At 42.7% G+C, this 16,570-nt stretch overlaps 2 pseudogenes; one reads left to right on the top strand and one right to left on the bottom strand.

The window, feature by feature from the left end:
- Positions 1–866: 866 nt before the first annotated feature.
- LOC100610939 (ankyrin repeat domain-containing protein SOWAHC-like) lies at positions 867–8,856 on the bottom strand (annotated as a pseudogene).
- Positions 6,074–16,570, top strand: part of LOC129135425 (putative ankyrin repeat domain-containing protein 20A2) — a 46,875-nt pseudogene continuing 36,378 nt past the window's right edge.

The following is a 16,570-nucleotide window of genomic DNA, read 5'->3' as shown; positions in this document are numbered from 1 at the left end:
CTCTCTTTTTTTCTTTATTAGTCTTGCTAGCGGTCTATCAATTTTTTTGATCCTTTCAAAAAACCAGCTCCTGGATTCATTTTTTGAAGGGTTTTTTGTGTCTCTATTTCCTTCAGTTCTGCTGTGATTTTAGTTATTTCTTGCCTTCTGCTAGCTTTTGAATGTGTTTGCTCTTGCTTTTCTAGTTCTTTTAATTGTGATGTTAGGGTGTCAATTTTGGATCTTTCCTGCTTTCTCTTGTGGGCATTTAGTGCTATAAATTTCCCTCTACACACTGCTTTGAATGCGTCCCAGAGATTCGGGTATTTTGTGTCTTTGTTCTCGTTGGTTTCAAAGAACATCTTTATTTCTGCCTTCATTTCGTTATGTACCCAGTAGTCATTCAGGAGCAGGTTGTTCAGTTTCCATGTAGTTGAGTGGTTTTGAGTGAGATTCTTAATCCTGAGTTCTAGTTTGATTGCACTGTGGTCTGAGAGATAGTTTGTTATAATTTCTGTTCTTTTACATTTGCTGAGGAGAGGTTTACTTCCATCTGTGGTCAATTTTGGAATAGGTGTGGTGTGGTGCTGAAAAAAATGTATATTCTGTTGATTTGGGGTGGAGAGTTCTGTAGATGTCTCTTAGGTCTGCTTGGTGCAGAGCTGAGTTCAATTCCTGCGTATCCTTGTTGACTTTCTGTCTTGTCGATCTGTCTAACATTGACAGTGGGGTGTTAAAGTCTCCCATTATTAATGTATGGGAGTCTAAGTCTCTTTGCAGGTCACTCAGGCCTAGCTTTATGAATCTGGGTGCTCCTGTATTGGGTCCATATATATTTAGGATAGTTAGCTCTTCTTGTTGAATTGATCCCTTTACCATTATGTAATGGCCTTCTTTGTCTCTTTTGATCATTGTTAGTTTAAAGTCTGTTTTATCAGAGACTAGGATTGCAACCTCTGCCTTTTTTTTGTTTTCCATTTGCTTGGTAGATCTTCCTCCATCCTTTTATTTTGAGCCTATGTGTGTCTCTGCACGTGAGTTGGTTTTCCTGAATACAGCACACTGATGGGTCTTGACTATTTATCCAATTTGCCAGTCTGTGTCTTTTAATTGGAGCATTTAGTCCATTTACATTTAAAGTTAATATTGTTATGTGTGAATTTGATCCTGTCATTATGATGTTAGCTTGTTATTTTGCTCGTTAGTTGATGCAGTTTCTTCCTAGTCTCGATGGTCTTTACATTTTGGCATGATTTTGCAGCGGCTGGTACTGGTTGTTGCTTTCCATATTTAGCACTTCCTTCAGGAGCTCTTTTAGGGCAGGCCTGGTGGTGACAAAATCTGTCAGCATTTGCTTGTCTGTAAAGTATTTTATTTCTCCTTCACTTATGAAGCTTAGTTTGGCTGGATATGAAATTCTGGGTTGAAAATTCTTTTCTTTAAGAATGTTGAATATTGGCCCCCACTCTCTTCTGGCTTGTAGGGTTTCTGCCAAGAGATCCGCTGTTAGTCTGATGGGCTTCCCTTTGAGGGTAACCCAACCTTTCTCTCTGGCTGCCCTTAACATTTTTTCCTTCATTTCAACTTTGGTGAATCTGACAATTATGTGTCTTGGAGTTGCTCTTCTCGAGGAGTATCTTTGTGGCGTTCTCTGTATTTCCTGAATCTGAATGTTGGCCTGCCTTGCTAGATTGGGGAAGTTCTCCTGGATATTATCCTGCAGCGTGTTTTCCAACTTGGTTCCATTCTGCCCATCACTTGCCCATCTACACCAATCAGACGTAGATTTGGTCTTTTCACATAGTCCCATATTTCTTGGAGGCTTTGCTCATTTCTTTTTATTCTTTTTTCTCTAAACTTCCCTTCTTGCTTCATTTCATTCATTTCATCTTCCATTGCTGATACCCTTTCTTCCAGTTGATCGCATTGGCTCCTGAGGCTTCTGCATTCTTCGCATAGTTCTCAAGCCTTTCAACTTCTTTGCCTTTGGTTTGAATGTCCTCCCTTAACTCAGAGAAATTTGATCGTCTGAAGCCTTCTTCTCTCAGCTTGTCAAAGTCATTCTCCATCCAGCTTTGTTCCGTTGCTGGTGAGGAACTGAATTCCTTTGGAGGAGGAGAGGCGCTCTTCTTTTTAGAGTTTCCAGTTTTTCTGTTCTGTTTTTTCCCCATCTTTGTGGTTTTATCTACTTTTGGTCTTTGATGATGGTGATGTACAGATGGGTTTTTGGTGTGAATGTCCTTTCTGTTTGTTAGTTTTCCTTCTAACAGACAGGACCCTCAGCTGCAGGTCTGTTGGAATACCCTGCCGTGTGAGGTGTCGGTGTGCCCCTGCTGGGGGGTGCCTCCCAGTTAGGCTGCTCAGGGGTCAGGGGTCAGGGACCCACTTGAGGAGGCAGTCTGCACATTCTCACATCTCCAGTTGCGTGCTGGGAGAACCACTGCTCTCTTCAAAGCTGTCAGACAGGGACATTATGTAGAACAGTTTCATTGCCCTAAAAATCTCCTGTGCTCCACTGAGTCATTCCTCCCCCTCCTCTTCCTTCTAAACCCCCGGTCATTACTGATCTTTTTACTCTCTAATTTTGCCTCTCCCAGAATGTCATATAATATCATGTAGTATGTATCCTTTTCAGACTGGCTTCTTTCACCCAGCAGTATACATTTAGGGTTCTTCTGTGTTTTCTCATGGCTTGATAGCTCACTTTTTAAATTGCTGAATAATATTCCATTTGTTTGCATGTATTGCAGTTTTTTTATCCATTCTTGAATTATCCATCTCTAATTGGGTTGTTTTGTTTTTTTATTACTGAATTGTAATTGTTCCTTATGTATGCCAGACACAAATCCCTTGTGTTCTTCAGGGTTGCAAGATACAAGATCAATATACAAAAATCAATAGTATTTGACACACTTTAACTGAGTACTACATACTCACAATGAGCAATCAGAAAATGAAATTAAGAAAGCAACTTCATTTCTCATAGCATCAACAAGAATAAAATACTAATAAATTTAAGAAGTGTAAAACTTGTACTCTGAAAACTATAAAACATAGTTGAAAGAAATGAAAGAAGATCTAAATAAATGTAAAAGTATCCCATGATCATGGACCGAAGGCTTAACATTGTTAAGATGGCAGTCCTCCCTAAACTCGTCTACAGATTTAACTTCATTCCTGTCAGAATCCCAGATGAGTTCTCTGTAAAATCGACAAGCTGACTCTCAAATTCATATGGAATTGCAAAGGACTAAGAATAGCCAAAATAATCTTTTGAAAATGAGAAACAAAGTAGGAGAACTCATACTTACCGACTTTAAAACTTACTACAAGACAATGGTAATAAGGACAATATAATACTGGCAGAAGTATAGATGTATAGACGAGTGGGATAGAATTGAGAGTCAGATATGAACCCATACATACATAAACACTGATTTTTGACAAGGGTGCCAAGATTATTCAGTGGGGAAAGATGTTTGAAAACTGGCACAGGGACAACTAGATATGTAAACATATGCAAAACCTGGAGTAGTACCTTTACCCAACACCATATACAAAAACTGTGGATGCAAAAACAATGGATCAAATGGACCCATTTTGAGCTAATCCACATAAACATAAGGACTAAAACTATAAAATCCTGAGAAGCAAACATAGGAGTAAATTGTCATGACCTTGAATTTGTCAGTTTTCTTAAATATGAGACCAGCAACAAGAATAAAAATTGATGAATTGGACTTCATCAAAATTAAACATTTTTGCACTTCAGAGGACACCATCAAGAAAGTGAAAAGACAACTCACAAGATGGAAGAAAATACTTGCAAATCATGTGTAGCACTTTTTGATGGTAAACTTGAGGAAGACTTTTATTTTTTATTTTTATTATACTTTAAGTTCTAGCATACATGTGCACAATGTGCAGGTTTGTTACATATGTATACCTGTGCCATGTTGGTGTGCTGCACCCATTAACTCATCATTTACATTAGGTATATCTCCTAATGCTATCCCTCCCACCTCCCCCCACCCCATGACAGGCCCTGGTGTGTGATGTTCCCCATCCTGTGTCCAAGTGTTCTCATTGTTCAATTTCCACCTATGAGTGAGAACATGTGGTGTTTGGTTTTGTCGTTGCAATAGTTTGCTCAGAATGATGGTTTCCATATATATATATATGTCAGTTGCCGGGACTACTGGGCAAGCCTGGGAAAGAGAGTACCTGGGGAAAGCAGCCTCCTGCTCCCCCGTGCCTTCTTTGAGCCTGATGTTCATTTGATGTGGTACTATATAATCACATCCAGTTTACCCTTTGAAATTCCTTGATTGTTCTTTTCTATATCCTTGACACTGTCTTTTTACAGACCATATGATCTTATCTGGAATACTACAACAGTTTTCTTTTCTCAGTGCTTTTAGAATAACCTGTCAAAAACTAATCTGACTATAGTAGTACCTGCTTACAACCTTTTAATTACTCCCCATTTCCTACCAGGCTGTGTAGCTCACTTGAGCTCTGCTAGGTGGTGAGGGAATCTGGGTCCTTTTTCTGGTATTTGAATTCAGTGCTACATAGGTTACTGGCTGGGTTGACAATCTCAAATTGTAAATCATGAGTATTCTATGTAGATAGTCTGTCACGATTTACAATAAAACATTGACATGTCAAAGGCCATTCCAGCCTGGGCGACAGAGCGAGACTCCGTGCCCCCCCACCAAAAAAAAAAAAAAAAAAAAAAAAAAACACTTTCCCCAGAATGCTAGCCTGATGGGAACTCCACCCCATCCATTCCAACCTAGTAAGGATAGTTTAGTTTGTCTTTTCTGGTCCCACTTCCTTACATCTAGTGTTCTTTTTTTGTTTCTGTTATTAAATTTCAGAAGACAAACCTTAGCATTTTCTAAAAGAAATTATTTTTACCTAAATACATTGGACTTTGGTCTTAATTTGAAGGAATAGGATAAGTGGCCTTTAAGAGAGCGTTCCTACTCCTTCTCTTCCAGTGGCTGCTCTGGGTCCCTGAAAGAGGGTGTGATGTGAACCATCTGGGTTGTGAAGTGGATTTTGTTGAGCCTGTGTTTTTTTAAGTCCATTAGTCCTGCCCGAGGCTGTGTGCCCTGGAATCCTTGGCTTCACCTCTGAACCACCTTCAGCCAAGTGGTGATGGTGAAGAGGGTCCCCCCATCTTCCAGGACGTGTGAGAGTTTGTAGGTGATGAAATGGAGGGGGCACCTTTTAAATCTTCCAGTACCCATCCCCGCTGCTGGCGGTGCTCTCCCCGTCGTCCTTGTCCAGGACTCCCACCAGGGTCTCGATCTCTTCTGTGATGCTCTGACTCACATACTGGGAGGCCCTTTTCCCAATGTAGTCCCTGATCTCCACATCGGCGTCCTAGGTCCCTACTAGCAGCTTCACCATCTCCAAGGTACATGGCTGCCAAGTTCAGGGCAGTGTAGCCCTGGCCTTGCTGTTCCCAGGCAGCGGAGGCTCATTGGGGAAGTTGACCAGCATGGCCAGAAGCTCCAGCCTGCGGTGCTAGGTGCCTGCGCAGGCAGGTGAGGCGGTGATGAAGCTCAGCGTGGCCAGCAGACCGGCTGGCACGGGGGCAACCCCCTAAGCTGTCCACTCCCCATCGGAGGCCGAGAGCAGCCAGCCGTGCTCCCTGGTCCAGCTCACCCAGCCCCGCAGCTCTCCTCCTCCACGGACGGGAAAGCCTGCGCTGCGCCTCCAGAGTCACTCGCCTCTGCCCTTTCCTCAGAGGAGTAGCTCCCAGGCTGCTGCCTCCAGGACACAGGTTCCTCTTCAGGGGCGGGGCGCTGCCCCTTCCCAAGTGGCTCAAGTTCTGGCGGAACGGCCTCGGGGCGGTAGCCCCCCAGGAGCTGCCCCTGTCAGCCTCCTGGCAGCCGTGGGGCGGGGGCTCCAGGTCCTCTCTGGTCCCAGGTCCCGCGTCTGGGGTAGGGGCTGGTGGAGCCGGCGAGCTCTTCTTGCGTCCCCGCCGCTCAGGGCGGCCCGTGCAGGGCCTGGGCTCCCCCTCGCCCAGCTCGGCCTTGCCTGTGGAGCACCTCGGGGCCCGCTGTTTCAGGGAGTGGATGGTGAATGCTGTGCTCCGCGTTCACGTGGACGCGGGACAGGTCCCAGGGGCGCGGCCTCAGGCGGAGGCCCCGCCAGAACCTCTTCCTGAGACGCAGGTACTGGGCGCCATCATCGGCTGGGTCGGTGCAGTGGCCACAGCGTTCACCTGGAGATACATTTAAACAGTTTTATTCTCCTGTTTTTTTTTTTTTTTTTTTTTTTTCATTCCAGAAACCACTACTACTATACAACAAAGTAAAAATATCTAGTTTAAATAACAATTTGATACGGTCAGATGGGGATGAGTGCACACGTGTGTGTACACACACACGCTGGCTCTAAATGGTATATTTTGGCGGAGCAGAGGGATAAGGCTTTAATTTCATTGGTGTGTTGAGTTAGAATCGCCCTTCTCACAATTAAATAATTTAAATCAGGAGTTTTGTTAAAGCTAATTTGTACAACTAGGCAACATCTTTTCTCCATATATTTATACACATATACACATCTCTAATATTTGCATTTATTACTTCATCTAAAAGAGCTTGGAAAAAGGGTCCTAAGTCTTGGCTAGTTAAGGTAAAAATCTATATTTTAAAGTAATAAAAACATTTGCTATGGACAGAGACATGCAGACACTGTGGGTGAAGCTGATTGATGTTCCATTGAATGAAATGACATGGGGTTTTCTAAGGGAAAGCCCAGCATCCTGCAAGGAGAGGGGAGGTCCCGGGAGGGAATTGGAGTCAGCATTAGGATCTAAGTGTCACAGGGGAGTGTGTTCCCAAAAAAGACTGTGACTTTCTGTGTCCATCCTGAACTGGTTACCATGAGTGTACGTGTGTGTGTGTGTGTGTGTGTGTGTGTGTGTGTGTGAATTAAAAGAGGAGTTACATGCTGGGGCATTTCTGGTATCTCAACTGTCATCTCAGCTGTTGGTGTTGATGGCTATACATTTTCCTCAGTATTCAACGGTGCGCATTTTGAGTTAACAATCCACCCATTGGCTGAGGCAGGTGGATCATCTGAGGTGAAGAGTTCAAGACCAGCCTGGCCAATATGTGAAACTCTGTCTCTACTAAAAATACAAAAATTAGCCAGGCATGGTTGCAGCACCTGTAATCCCAGCTACTCGGGAGGCCAAGACAGGAGAATTGCTTGTATCTAGGAGACAGAAGTTGCAGTGAGCTGAGATGGGCCACTGCACTCCAGCTTGGACAGCAGAGTGAGACTTGGTCTCAAAAAAAAAAAAGTTATTGTGACATGCTGTACACATTCACAAATTCAGTGTCTCCCAGAAGTCTGAGATTCTTTTTTTTTTTTTTTTTTTTTTTTTTTTTGAGACGGAATTTCACTCTTGTTGCCCAGGCTGGAGTGCAATGGTGTGATCTCGGCTAATTACAACCCCCACTTCGTGGGTTCAAGTGATTCTCCTGCCTCAGCCCAAGTAGCTCCTGCCTCCAAAGTAGCTGGGATTACAGGCATGTGCCACCATGCCCAGCTAATTTTTTTTATTTTTAGTAGAGTTGGGGTTTCTCCACGTTGGTCAGGCTGGTCTCGAACTCCCGACCTCAGGTGATCCGCCCACCTCGGCCTCTCGAAGTGCTGGGATTACAGCCATGAGCCACCATGCCCAGCCAGAAAGTTTTAAGGCTATGATTATTAGACCATCATACACACAAAAAGTACTTTAAAAGTCTCAGGAATGCAGTCCCTCATTGGCCTGGTATGACAAAGATAAAAAGAAGTTGGTCGTGAAAATTTCTGAATGTGGTTTAGGACAAGGAACCCCAGTAAGATTCAGAGACAACCTAGAAAGTTGAAAGATAATTTTACTACCCAAATCACCCTTCTATAAAAAATAATAGAAGATGTCAAATATGAAAATAAAACTGTCCTCTGAGCCCTCAATTTTCTGTGTTATTGGGAAGGCAGACAGCTACTCAGCAGTTATATCCCATAAGAATGGATAACACTAAAACAACTGACAGCATCAAGTGTTGGTTAGAAAGTGGAACTGATTCTCTCAAACATTTTCATTGTAGTTTAAGATGGCACAACCACTTAGGAAAATGTCTCCCCATTTCATACAATGCCAAATATATACTTATTTTATAACCCAGAAAATCCACTCTTATGTACTTAAACTCAAGAAATGTGAAAGTATTATTACAGAAAAACATGTATATCTGATTTGTTCGTAGCAGGTTTATTCATGATAGCCTCAAATCAGAAACTGCTTTTGTGTCTATCAATAGTGGAATGGATTAAAAACAAAACAAGCAAAGGCCTCAAACCTGTGGTATAGTCATAAAATTGAGTATTACAAAATAAAATTAATGAATAATCAATAGGAGCAACATGATAAGTGTCACAAACATGTTTAGTGAATGAACATAAAAATTATATAATTTATAGTTTCACTTACGTAAATGGTGAAAACAGACAAAACTAACCTTTTGTGGAAAGAATCAAAACCATGGAAGCCTCTGTGTTCAAATAGTGACTGGAAATGGGCATGAGAAAAAGTGTTTCTGCCAGATCTTCTATATGCCTGATGTACATTCACTGGATGTATTTTGCATATACTATTTTTGCAAATAAAACTGAGATAGAGGCAAAATAACTCAAGAGAAAATAGCTAGAAATAGGTAGAGTTGGGATAGAAGCCTTGGAAGCTCCCCCCTACCTTGCCCACCTGGCACAGCCGGAGGAAGTCCCGGGACAATGCTGTGAGCGACCTGAGGGCCGTCCAGGGGAGCCCCGCCTGCCCATGCTGGTGCCCGAGCTGCCCGCCGCCATCTGAATATGTTGCAAAGGCAGTGCTGGCCTGGCAACCGGTGACGCTCCATGCCCCACCCCGACCCCCACTTCTATCCAAATAGCGGCAACCCTAGAGGCAGATGCCTGGGCGGCAGCGGCTAAGTCTGGCAGTTGTCCAGGCGGCCAAAGGACGGGAACTGGCCATTCACCCCATCCCAGTTTCCACGGAGAACTCAACCAACATGTCCCCTGAGCGGACCCTCAGGCCTGGTGGGCTGTGCTCTGTGCCTGCAAACCTGACGCCATCCAGGGGAGCTCCGCCTTCCCGCGCCAGCGCCTCAGCTGCTGCAGAAAACTGCAAAACTGCAAGTTGCACACGGGCAGAGATGACGGAGCAACCCCTGACCCTCCGTGCCACTCACCCTACCCGCACACACACCTGCCACGCGGACCCTGAGGCCGGTGCCTGGGCGCCCAAGTCAGGCAGTCCGCACAGCAGCGGCACCAGGGTGAAAATCTGCTGCTCGATACCATCCCGGTTACCATGAAGAGCCAGCCCCGGCGGCCCCTGCGTTCTTGGAAGGCCAAGTCATTGCAACCCCTCAAGTGGGCGGGCGATGCACTTGACCCTGAAGACATCAGGTACCAGGCCCGCCAGCTCAGGCCGGCATCGGAGCTGCAGCTGCAGTCTAGATGTGGTGCACCGGCAGCAAGTGACTGGACCAGGCCCGCCCCCCAGTAGCGCGGACACTGAGGCCAGACCCCCAGGCGGCAAAATCAGGCGACGGGCCCCGCCAGCAGCCGCTCAGTTTCATCCGTGTGGATACAGAGTGCCCAGTGCCAGGGCCCAGGATCCAGAGAGATGTACAAGAGAAGCGGACCTTGAACCCAGGTGGGCTGTGCGCTCTGCGACCCCGAGGCCATCTAAGGGAAGCTCCGCCATCCAGCGCCAGTGCCAGATCTGCAGCTGCAAACTGCGCGTGGGGCACTGGCAGCAGTGAGGGCGAGTGGGGGAAGGAGCAGCCCCTGACTCTGCCTCCATGCTTCTCCAGCTACCTGATACTAGCCACACAGACTCCAGGTCCAGAGCCTCAGCGTGAAGCCGGGCCATCCGCGAAGCCACCCAGGTGGCCGCGGAGTTCCCTTGCCAGCACCCTATCTCCCTTCCGAGGAGGAGCGGGGCGGGCTGCAAGGCCAGACAGGCTCTCCTTCTCAGGCCGGGCTGGCGGCGCTCCTGAGATCCTGGGGCCGCCCGGGCGATCCCAAGAGGACCTGCGAGCCCATCGGCGCCCGCCCAGAGCTGCAGCCCCACCTGCCGGCGCGCGCCTCCAGGGAGCGGCTTCCGGGAGCCGGGCAGCAACCGCCGTGCAGGCGCGCGCCCAACGGCTTTTCAAGTCTCACTCGGTCTGAGAGGTCGGAGGCTGCGAGTGTCGCTGCTGAAGGCTGTGGTGGACCGGGCTGGATCGCGGATTGTGGAGTAGATCACAGATTTGGGATCGCGGATTGGGGGTTAAATCGCGGATTTGGGGTTGGATCAGGGATTTGGGGTTGGATAGGGGATTTGGGGCTGGGTCGGCCGGGGTCGGGGGAGGGGGTTGGTGAAAAGGTGACAGGGAGGTCGGGGGAGGGGGGTGGTGAAAAGGTGACAAGGAGGTCGGGGGAGGGGGGTAGTGAAAAGGTGACAGGGAGGTCGGCCGGGGTCGGGGGAGGGGGGTGGTGAAAAGGTGACAGGGAGCTGCCCCCGCTCAAGAGCCGGAGGTTGGGGGTCTGAGAAGTCACCACTATGAAGTTATTCGCCTTCGGGAGCCGCAGGGGCCAGACGGCCCAGGGCTCTATAGAACATGTCTACACGGGTTCCGGATACCGAATCCGGGATTCCGAACTGCAGAAGATCCACAGGGCAGCTGTCAAGGGCGACGCCGCGGGGGTGGAGCGCTGCCTGGCGCGCAGGAGCGGAGACCTGGACGCCCTGGACAAGCAGCACAGGTAGCGGGGGCTCAGCCCGTGGTGGGAGGGGGTCCCCAGGCCCGGCTTCCCCGCAGCCCCTGGGATGGGGCCTTGCAGGGCACCGGGCACCCTCGGAGCGGCGGAGCCAAAAGGACTCTCAGCTGTTTTCCATCCCTCATAATTCCCTGGCTGGAGCAGTTGGAGAATTTGAGTGATTTAACTCACAAAGTTAAGCATACACAGTGTTGTTATTTTTAACGTACACGTTTAAAACATGGTTTATATACATTATAGGAGGTGCCTAATGAGAGAACTCATTCCCCTATCAAAAATACCGTGAGTTATTTCAGTAGGTGAAAAGTTCTCAGATAAGAGAGCTTACTTGAAAAATATTTACTATACTATATATATATTTTTTCAGATGAAAAGTATGTTTTTATTTTATAGGGAATTCATTACATTCTTTTTTTTTTTTTTTTTTTTGAGTCGGAGTCTCGCTTCTTTGCCCAGGCTGGTGTCCAATGGCACAATCTTGGCTCACTGCAACCTCTGCCTGCTGGGTTCAAGCAATTCTCCTACCTCAGCCTCCCAAGTAGCTGGGATTACAGGCAGGTGCCAGCGTGCCTGGCTAATTTTTGTATATTTAGTAGAGAGGGGGGTTTCACCACGTTGGCCATGCTGGTCTCGAACTCCTGACCTCAAGTGATCTGCCCTCCTCCGCCTCCCAAAGTGCTGGGATTACAGGTGTGAGCCACCGTGCCGAGCCTATGTTGCTTATTATATATCATAAGATATATATATATATATAACTGATCCTTATAAGTATATACCAGATATAATATGTCATATATGTCAGTTATATATACACATTAGATGAAAAGTACATTTTCATTTGACAGGGAATTCTTTCAAATCAAATCATCAAACACTCTAAAATTGGGCAAAGTACTTTTTTCCAGATCTGCAAGTTACTTGTGTACATAGGAAAAAGTCCTTCGCATTTCTGGTATAAGAATTTAAATTAAGAGGAATGAAACAGTTTTCTATCCACAATATTTGTGAGGATGTTTTATACTCCTGCTTAAAGTTTAAGTTGCTGATTACTTTTAAAATAGATAATTTGGTGGTAAGTACTACATTTAAAAAATATGTATGCCCTTTACCCATCAATTCCATTATACTAAAACACCCTTAGGAAATAAAGATACATGCACTTTATTTTTCACAGCACTTATTTTAAAAAGAACCCATAGAATGGATCCTATAAATAAATTCCAGTTGCATCCACAGGATAGAATAATGTGTGACCATTGAAGGTGGCAATAGATACAGAAGTATATTGATGTGTGAAGATGTATTTTGTTATAGCTAGGGAGGAAAAAAATCAATAAAGTTATACATACAAACATACTATGGTCTTGTTTTAGCAAAAAATATGTACAAAATATAAAATTTGTAATTTCTGAGCATTTGTATTTTAGGTAAAGTTCTTTTCCTTTTTCTTATCTGTGATTGCTGCAGTGAGCATGTACAAAACTTCTAGTAAAGTTTATTAGTAAAGGAATAATCCTTGGGAAGAGGGGAATATGAATCTTACAATATTAAAAATAATTTCTCACTTTCTATTTTTTATAATTATTGAGTGTATTGTTATCTTCTTTGAACTTTTAGCCTCTTCAGAAGTAAAAAGGGAATGTTTTTATCTGTTTCCAGATTTTATTATCTATATATTTTATTATGTACATACGTTTTTCTTATGTATTCATTCAATTTATGCAAACAATGATAGATTAATCATTTCATTTTAATTGTATTCTTTAAAAATAAAAATAACATATGAATAATTACTATTGCAAAAATATTGCTTTATAGGAGGTTATTTAAAAATATTGAACTCCCCAACTGTATTTATCCATTCTTTCATTCCATTTATTCATCAAACATAACCTGAGTACCTGTTATGTAGCAGATATATTCTGCTATCTCTCAGGACCCTTCTATCCTTAAAAACTTCGTGTTTACCTGCCCTGCCTGCACAAGCTGAGAGATTTAAAATAGGAATATTGGGACTTAATCTCCTTGAAACTTTGTCTCCCAACTTTCAAACAAAAGCATTTCTGAAGTTAGAAAATAGTAGAAGATAACCTTTAACTGCCATTCAAAAGTTTATCAGTCTTAAATGCTAATATTAATCATTGGAAAGTCTTATTTGCATATATTCTGTAAGCATAAATATTGAATAAAATGAGCCATATGTATTCATTTGAATCATGAGTTTCCTTTGTCAATTTGTTTGAAAATCAAAGAATTAATTTGTTTAAAAAATGCATTATTATAATTTCAGTGTTCTATCCCCATAGTACCTTTAAGAACTAAAATGTATTTACGTGCCAGTTATATGCCTAGAACTGCCCTAGACCTGTTTAGTACACCATATTCTACTTAATGTAAGGTCTCATGGATTGTGAGATGCCCCGCTATTTTATATATAGATAAGATAATTTTTAAAATGCTACCAATTATAGTTATAATAATATAAGTGACATTCCAATGTCAGAAGTGTTAAAATGTGACCTACTCTTTAAGCCATCCTGCAAAGTAGGTATAATTGTGTCTTTTACCTAATTAAAATGTTTTTGTTAAGTAGTAGTAATAGTAACAATTATAATATCTGGCTGGGTGCAGTGGCTCACACCTGTAATCCCAGAACTTTGGGAGACTGAGGTGAGAGGATTGCTTGATGCCAGGAGTTTGAGACCATCCTGGGCAACAAAGTGAGATTCTTACTCTACAAAAATTTTTTAAATAAATATCTGGGCATGCTGATTCACATCTGTAGTCCCAGCTACTCAGGAGGCTGGGGATGGAGGATCGCTTGAGCCCAGGAGTTCCAGGCTGCAGTGAGCTATAGTTACATCCAGCCTGGGCAAAAAAGTGAGACATTGTCTCAAAAAACAAAAATCTTACAATTATTGAGTTGTTGTAGGAACTATTCTAAATACGTAGCTTCTCATTTAAGCATCACGGTGGGGTCCTGTGAGATAGCTACTATTGTCATCTTTATTAATGAGGAAGTTGAGACACAGAAAGGCTAAGCAATAGTTGGTAAGTGACAGGGTTTAAAGTAGGACTCAAGCCCTAGTTGAACTGAATCCAAAGACTGAGTTCTTTCTATTCAAATAGGCTACTGTTTTTATTAAGGCAGTGAGCAATAAGAGCTAGTAAGTATTGTGCTTTCTTCAAAAAATTAAGTATTTGTTTTGAAGGCAGAGGAAAAGCATGCTCTTCAATTTTTATAGTTACATGAATGATTGTATGTTTTGAGATGTTGCACTACAGTTTCCTAAAAAGTCCTCTTACTCTCGTAGAACTGCTCTACATTTGGCCTGTGCCAGTGGCCATGTGAAAGTGGTCACTCTCCTGGTTAGCAGAAAATGCCAGATTGATATCTGTGACAAAGAAAATAGAACACCTTTGATACAGGTATATTAGAGCCAACTCTTTTAGCATGACATGGATTTGATTTGCATACATAGAATTGAAATAAATTGATCTCATTTAAATACAACTAGTTGGTGAAACCTGTGGAATGTTTATTTTGAATTTCTTAGAATTTACAATCTATTTCTTGGTCTAATACGGACAGGCTGTCCATTGCCAGGAAGAGGCTTGCACCGTTATTCTGCTGGAACATGGCACCAATCCAAACCTTAAGGATATCTACCGCAACACTGCTCTCCATTATGCTGTGTATAGTGAGAGCACCTCACTGGCAGAAAAACTGCTTTTCCATGGTGCAAATATTGAAGCACTGGACAAGGTATAGATCAATCAACTTTCTTTCCAAAATATTTGTTTTAACATTGACATAGGTAAGGGTCAATTTTTTATATTTGGAAGCTCAACCATTCCCTGAATATTTGTGAATATGTTAAAGGTAAAACCTTTTCAATTTTTTTTCTATGCAGGGTTATTCTTTCCTTTTTTTCCCCTCGAATTGGGTAAAACAACACAGGAAAGAAAACATGCCCTGGAACTAGGCTTTATCTTAAAACTCAAACAAAACTAAAGCAACTTACAATAAATGGACATGTTGCTGCTGCTGATAATTTTCTGAAAAACTGATGTATCATCTCTCAGTGGCACAAGGCTTACGAGGGAAAAATGGGTAGGGAAAAGGAGAGCAATGAGAAATATGTAGGTCACTTGGAAATTAGGTAATGAGGGAAAATGACAAGAAGAGTTTTTTTGTTTTTTTTTTTTTAGTTTGTTGTTCTTCCAGTTTATGTGTTGAGATAAGGTGCTCTTTAGCTTTGGGTCTAATAATTTTTGGTTTGAAGAAGAATGAGTTGAAACTTGCCTAGAGATTAATTTCAGGAGGACTCTGAGGAAACCAATTTGGCAGTGAATAGGTGGTGATGAAGTGAGAAAAACTTCAGCAGAAGGTAGAACAAATTATTAACTGACTTATTGCCCATTCTGGCAGAAACAGCCACTTAGATAAGAGTCTAAAGCCTCCTCTCAAACCTAGAATGTCTTGGTGGGAAGGTGGGAGATAAGGAGCTTGTAAATAGCAAAATCAAGTGAGATTTTGAGTTTATTTGTCTGTGTTCTACCCATACCCAGGAAACTTAATTGGAGTTTTAATAAATGACACTATCTCTTACTCTTTTCTCTTTTTGGCCACATGTCCAACTGATAAAGGGAATTAGCCATGTGGGTGAGAGATGAGTCTGAAGTGATTGCTGCACCAATTCTCAGAATTGTGCATTACAGTGACCTGATGACATTTTGTTAAAAATCTACAATTGTAGGCTTTCCCCTGAGGATTTTGATGTAATAGACCTAATAAGGCCTGAACATTTTAAAAAATGTTTTCTTGAAGCTGGGCACAGTGACATGTTCCTGTAGTCCCACCTTGAGCCTGAGTTTAAGTTCAGCTTGAGCAACATAATGAGACTCTTGCCTCTAACAACAATAACAGCAAAAAAAAAAAAAAAAAAAAAAACCTCAAGTTTCAGATACAGTCCTGATTAAGAACCCCAGAATAGGTAAGTGCAACATATAAATTTCTGTATCTCAAAAACGTAAGAAATCTCTAGAAGAATTGGCATTCGATAGGTGCTACTTCCTTCAAAGTTCTCCTTTTCAGTAATATTAGCCTGACTTATCTGTCTTTCTCTACATCTGTGACTGGGAAGTGAAAGGAAATATTACTGGCAATATCTCTCAGCTTACAGAATAGCACCTTTTCCTTCCCACCATGAATCCTTCACTAACATTCAGAGTCTTTAGAAATTTGCTTATGGGTAATCATTCAATAAGTAGAGGCTGGCCCTTTCATGATTTGATGTCCCTTTGTCACCATGCACGTGATTATGTGTCAACAAATGTTCATTACAAGTTGGGCTTTCTCAATTAGAATAGTAGCAAATCCTAAACTATTCGTTTAGTTGAAGTTGTATTATGAACTAGCTCAGTATGTTTGTTAAGTTTATAGAGCTTTAGCATACCCAAAATGTCAGTTTTAAACACTGAAGTCCATGGAGTTAATAAAAATACAGATATGAATTCTTTTAATAATTTAGTTTTAACAGTCCTATGAACCAATTATCTATTTGGTTAACAATCTGGGAAAATTATATACAAATATATTTTAAATGAATAAATGTTGGAAAAATTTTTGAAGTAGGTATTATGAGTCTTTTTTGGCAATTTTTATTATATATGAGTGCCTGATTTTTTGGTAAAACATATGATACTAGAGAAAGAAAATATTTTACATGCAAATACTTGGATTATACAC

Source organism: Pan troglodytes, chromosome 21, assembly GCF_028858775.2.
Source record: "Pan troglodytes isolate AG18354 chromosome 21, NHGRI_mPanTro3-v2.0_pri, whole genome shotgun sequence".
Classification (NCBI taxonomy): Eukaryota; Metazoa; Chordata; class Mammalia; order Primates; family Hominidae; genus Pan; species Pan troglodytes.
This window is presented reverse-complemented; position numbering and strand designations above follow the sequence as displayed.